Raw genomic sequence first — 6,722 nt, forward strand, 5'->3', positions numbered from 1 at the left:
CTGGCCAATCGGAGTGCCTGCTCTATGCAGCGGTGAGGAGAGCTGCTCTGAGTAGGATTTGAGCGAAAAATCATTACTGTGTAGTATTCCTGAGAAATGATGATATTAGGTTACTACAGTGACTCGTCTGTAGGATTTAAATGTGAGTGCAAGACATCCTGTTCTCCTGTGTTATTTTCCTCGTGATTGAATATTCTCATGATATTAGACATGTAAAAAAAAGGCTAAAATCATTAAAGTGTGTGTGTGTGTGCGAAATGTAAGTTCCAAACATAAATTTGAAGTATTTCATTAACACGCTTCTGCTCCACTCCAGGACATAATGCACTTTATAATTCACTAAAACTATTTGGAAGTGTTATCTACTAGTTACTTTACTAAGATTTCTGCACACAAAACATTAAATAATATACAAGTAGGTTTGCAGCTTAAACCTGAGTAGCTGATTAGTCATTTGATAGAAAATTAATCAACAACTATTTTAATACTGGCGACTGTTTGCATGCAAAAAAAAAACGTGAAGGTGTCACTTAGGACTCCTTATGTTAACAATAATCTAATAATAAAAGTAACAGTCACAGGGGCATTTAACTTTAAGCTAATATGTAATTGATACTTTCACTTAACTAACACTTTCAATACATGACTGGTAACAGAGTATTTTCACAATGTGGTATTAGCACTTTTACTTGATGTGAATATTCCCTTCAATACTGTGATCTTCATCACAAGATGGAGTTTTCCCAGTTGTTTTTAAGAGATGGAATAGAGCTCTTTATTGATTGAGGGGCAATAAAAAACTCAAACCAAGTGTAAACATTATATTGAAATCACACACTGAAATTCACAGTAATCACTATCCTCATATTTTGGCCATAAGCTCACTGTTGGAATTTTTCATAGGCCTATATGTTATGGTCAGGCTGAGCAAAAAGACATTTGACAATTTTCTATTCTTGCCAGGGGGTCATGAGGAAATAAATGTGTAAAATAAATTTAGTTTTGTACAGAAAGGCCATGTGGCTGAAAGTATCCAGCAGTGACTGTGTGGAAGCTCAGCAATATGCCTTTACATCCTGCAGATATTCACATTTGCTGTTCTGCACAACACGATTTAACCTGTGAAATTGTGTAAAAAGCTGAGGATCTTGGTTTGTCTCTTTTGCTGCTGTTACTGCTGCTGCAAAGAAGCAATTTGCCCACAGGGGTCATTAAAATTTGATTTCATCTCAGCTTTCATCACCTGGTGCCTCTGATTTTTGAGATAAAGTAAGGTGACAGGAAATAACACATGATAAACACATGATAAAGCCAGCGGTGACTTGATAGACAATGAGACCTCCCCTAACACTGAAGAAATGTTCCTTTTCTTTCTTTCTTTTTTTTTACAAAGGGGCCATTTCCACAAAGGTGTTTGTTTGTCTTTAAGGACACAAACACAACAATGGTTCATTTTGAAAATCCTGATAATGTGATTTTCACCCATCAGATAAATGTAACTTGGAGTTAAAGAATTAGAAAGATAGAAAATGAAACAGACTGCCAAATTTCCAATAACAAAAAAAAATATATAAATCACAAAACAGTCTTAAAGAAAAGGATGCATATGGCACAACACTGTTTATTTTAAAGATCATGCTGCCTGGAATGTAATAACTGATTAAGTGGTGGAATTTTTCTCACTTCACGCCAAATGGATTGATGAGGCTGAGGCAGGGGCTGAGGATGGTGAATAAATCTGATGTGATAATACATAGTCATAGTATGGCTATAACATGACCAGTGGTATTAAATGACAAGACAAGACACAACTTCTGACATTAAATGAACTGCCATCCAACAATTATGTGGAGTGTCACAGTGTAACACAACTGGGCGTCTTCAGATGTAGTGACATGACATGACATGACATTGTGAGATGATACTACATGACTCAACATTATATTACTTTACATTATATTACGTTATAATGTCATATGTATGCAGTGCCATGACAGCATTTCAGAATGTGATGAGATATAGTACGACATAAAGCAGGTTGACGTGACATGATAACTCATGGCACGAGAAGTAATGTTTCATAATTTGTTGTGAGACGAAACATCATCTAATAATTATATGACATGATGTAACACAACATGGCATAACAAAACATGACATGACATTAAATGATTTGACAAGGTATTACACTACCATAGAACACAATACATATGATACAAAATGACACAAGATGATATGTTACATAAGACTACATAATGTTATGGTATGACATACCATAAAACATCAATATTGTGAACTGACATGAAGTAACAAGTCACGACTGATTATGTAGCATGACCTGATATGACACAACGCAAAGCATCATAGTGTTAAGATCACATGAGGTAAGCAACAGATCAGAAAGTGAGAACAGTTTTGTGCGGTGTGCGGTGCAGGACAGATGTTTGCAGCTGTGCAGCTCACAGTGATGAGTGCAGACTGCTGCAGTGTAAATGATGTGTCGTGTGTGTTGGGACGTTATCGACAGTATCTGGGTGGAGTGATGAGCGTGGGAGCTGCACTGAAAGAGCATTATAGCCTGTAGCCCGTTCACTTTACAATTCATTACACTTCCAAGGACAAATGGCTGCTAAATAACTGTGTCTGCCTCTCTCAATCTGATCCATCATCATGAAATAACAGGAGTAAAGACAACAAAGAACTTATTTATTATCTTATTTTGAATTAAATGACTGATCATGGGAAAGTATGGCACGGACACAACAAACAAATAAAGCAATCCCATTAGTGGTTGATTTAAAGTGAAAGATCCTTTTCTGATTCCACACGACAATACAAGTAGATTTTCTTCAGTTGTGTTACGCAGTCAAACATTACACAACTGATAACCTGATCTCCAGACATAATTTTACATCACATTATTCATTAAGTCTGACACTGTGTATTGACTTATTTCTGACTGGGAGCAGAGTTTATTTTGTGTTGCTTTGTCCTAAAAAGTCAGCAGCAAGTGAGGTATCTGTCCGTGAATGTTTCAGTGCCAGATTAAAGGCTAGCAAAAACGTATAATTAAATAATTGGAATTGAACTGTTTAACACTGTCTATGTTGTTCCTGTAACTAGCACCACATTTTATAGTTCTTTTAAGGAAATTTCCAGTTTCAGCTGAGGTGATGGGAGGGAGGGTGAGGGGTTGTAAAAAAGGGAAAAAAGAAGGTGGACGAGATTGAAAAGGAAGAGAGGAGGAGCAGGATGGGTAGTTGGGCAGATGTTGCTTTGTTTAAAGACTGTTGTGTAATTAAGGACAGAAGAAGAGAAGCCTGACCCATTTTCTCCTTTTGATCAGTTGTCAGAGAGAATGGCAGGGGGTCTTGATCTGTCTGTCTGTCTGTGTGTCATTCAGTCTGTTTCTTGCTAAAACTTTAAGCTGTCTTGCTGAAGGATACTGATTTGCAAAGGTGTTGGTGGTTTATGTTCCACCTGACATTGCGCAATAGGAGGTGGGAGGTAAGAGAGGAGTGAAGAAGAAGAAAAAGAAGTGATATAGAGGCGGTGTAGGCGGTATGGCAGGGTGTAGAAGAGGAGGTGAAGAAGGATGAGGAAGAAGAGAAGGAAAAGGAGAACAAAAGTAGGACAGGAACTAGGCAGGGAGGAAGAAGAAGAAGGTGAGAAGGAAGAGATGACGAAAGACGAGGAACTGGAGGGGAAAGAGGATATGAAGAAAGAAAAGTTGGAAGGAGGAGGAGAGAAATGTAGAGAAATGGATGAAGGTTGAAATGAGTGATGTGGAAGGGAGGGATTTTGGAAAGGGAGGTCTGGGAAGCCGGGGGTGGGGAGGGGGCTGTAAAGGAGCAGCTGCATGCTGGAGGAGGGGCAAGAAGAAGAAGTAGAGGAGGAAGTGATGGAGTTTAGAGTCAATATAGGGATGTAAATAAAAAGCTGACATCACTGACCACACCTCCGCCCCCTCACAGAAGGTTTTTACCAAGGATAAATCCAAGGTCATTTTCATTAGCATCCAGTGGCTACTTACGTTGCTATCAACACCAATGTCAAACAGCTGCAAATACTGAGAGTCTTACAGACCACACACACAGAGTATATGAACACACATTCACAGAGATAGGAACTGGAATAATATTACACTGGTACCAAATCTCAATTTACTGGAAAAAAAACCCACCATAAATGATTACATATTTATACTCTGTAATAGTTAGCCTAAATTTTACGGTTTTCTTTACTGTTAATAAATCTCGTGTGAAGACCAAAACCTAAAATGTGTTATTCTGCCTCTAAGAAACCTGTCTGTGGATCCCAGCCTTTACCCCATTCCATTTTAGTGAAGACATAAATCTTCACACCTCAAACACCTCACAAATATAAAGCTCATTTAAAAAAAAAAAAAAAAATCAGACATGTGGTCACTGTTGTTTTTATCAAATGTTATTCAGACAGGAGGGAACACCGAATCGGTTGAGGACTATTTTCGGTGGTGGATTAATCCATATTTGGTGCTCCTGTGAGCACTTCAGGCAGCAGGGTGGTGCACATGTGAGTCAAAACAAACTACAGTGTGTGTGTTCATGGTAATGAGAGAACATGTCACAGTGAGCAGTGATGGGTTTCAGTAGTTTTTGACGAGAGAGAGAGGAAGAAGAAGGCCTTGTGTACTCACTTCACACACTGCAGCTTTACGTCTGCACAGGGCTGGTTTCTGATTGGGAGGCTCTAGTCTCTTTCAAACACAAATCCCTGTAAATTATTACGTTTCAGGCACTGCTAGTGATTTTCACTAATCACACCTCTGACTGATTTACACTCATCATATATGTTTGTCAGGTTATTTTTGCTGCATTTCTGGATGCTTTCTTGGCTCCTGTTTAAGTTGAATGTCTAAGATACATTTTGAGTCTGCTTTATAAACAGCTGTCAGGAATAAAGTGTATTTGCTAAATGACTTAAGGACATTTACTTTTAAGCTGCATTATTTTTTTATTATTTTGTTTTGTTGCCAATTTGCTTTTAGATATTCTTATATAACATTTAAGGCTTGACCATTAAACTATTGGTTTTAAAATTTTGCTACCTGTTATTGTTTTGAGGCAAACTCATTTACATATTTGTGTGAACATCAACTTGCTTTTTTTTTTCAGCATTACCCTTTAAATGTTATTGTAAAGTCTTCATTATTTCTGATCTCATCATTCACTTTCACACCCTGGTAAACGAAAACTGTCTTCATCAGGTCAGATGGGTTTGTAATTAATGATTAATGAGTAAAATGAAAGACCAAGGTGACAAAACAATGCAGACAAGATAATAAATTACATTGTGTGGATCAAAACGTAATGAATAATTGTTAAACACAAGAATACACGCCACAGCTTGTAAAAAAAGAAAAGAAAAGGAAAGGCCAGAGAGCAAGTTCCTCTGTTATGTTTCCCAGTAAGTCGTATTCTCTGTGGATGGAAGCAAGTGGCCGCTTTTTAAATGTGAATAAAGCTGCAGAGCTGCAGGTTGATCAGGACGTTTCCTCCTCCTGCTTCCTCTTTTCTCTCTCTCTCTCTCTCTCTCTCTCTCTCTCTCTCTCTCTCTCTCTCTCTCTCTCTCTCTCTGTCCCGGGCCATCTGCTGTGTACAGAGCAGCAGTATTGATCTGCAGCTTTGTGCTGGAGACCACATGCTAATCTATAGCGTTAGTGACAAACACTGCTCCGCTTTGCCTCGCATCTGTCCTACTGACTCTCTCTCTCTCTCTCTCTCTCTCTCTCTCTTTTCTCTCAATATAACCAGTGTCATCCTCCCTCCCTCTCTCGCTCTCTGTCTAAATGACCCAGCAGTTTTTGGATGAGGGTCCATCTGTCCGGCTATAAACTCTTCCTCCTACTCCTGCAGTGGTTGGTTGCTGGTGAGTCCTATTCAGTGTGTTTTGCTGTTTCAGGGCAGCCATATTTGGTGTTAAATATAAATGGCATGTTAATAAGCTGAGAGAGAGATGCACACTGACAATTAATGAGTGTGAATGCAGATACTTACGGTGAATTTTATACAGAAATGTGCAGATGATATACAGAATTGTGCATCTAGATTTAGATTTAGAAGTTTAGAAATGCATATACATGTAATCATTTTTAATAATAATATGATAATGTGATAATGCAGAGTAATAACGATTCTAATTGAGAGATATGTATATAACATTTATAAAATTACAGAGATCATATATAGATTTAGAAATAATAATAAAATAATAATAATAATAAGATAAAAAAAGAGCTTTATAAATACAATGTTAATATAAACATAGGACACAGATTTATGTATTTAGAGGCTACTATTGTGACATAATGCACATGATATAAAGATTTACAAAGATATCATGTAAATGTTATATAATAATATAGCACTGTAACACATTTGGGAAAAACCTAAAAAAGGTAAGACACACTCCTGTTAGCTTCCTTAATTCTTCTAGTCGTCTCTGAACTAACACCAAATTACACAACACATCAACTAAACTACGACTATAAATATTGCTACCATTTACAACTCTGAAATTATTGCAAAATATATTTTCATTTATTTGTAGAATACATTTTTGGGAAAACAAATAAATATTTATTAAATTACAGAGATGGGCTTTAAAGACACCCTGCTTCATTTGGCTTATACAGTAAATGGAGTTTAAAGAGCTGAAGTTGAAAGATGTTGTGCTTTTTT

The sequence above is a fragment of the Scatophagus argus genome, chromosome 20 (assembly GCF_020382885.2).
Source record: "Scatophagus argus isolate fScaArg1 chromosome 20, fScaArg1.pri, whole genome shotgun sequence".
NCBI lineage: Eukaryota > Metazoa > Chordata > Actinopteri > Scatophagidae > Scatophagus > Scatophagus argus.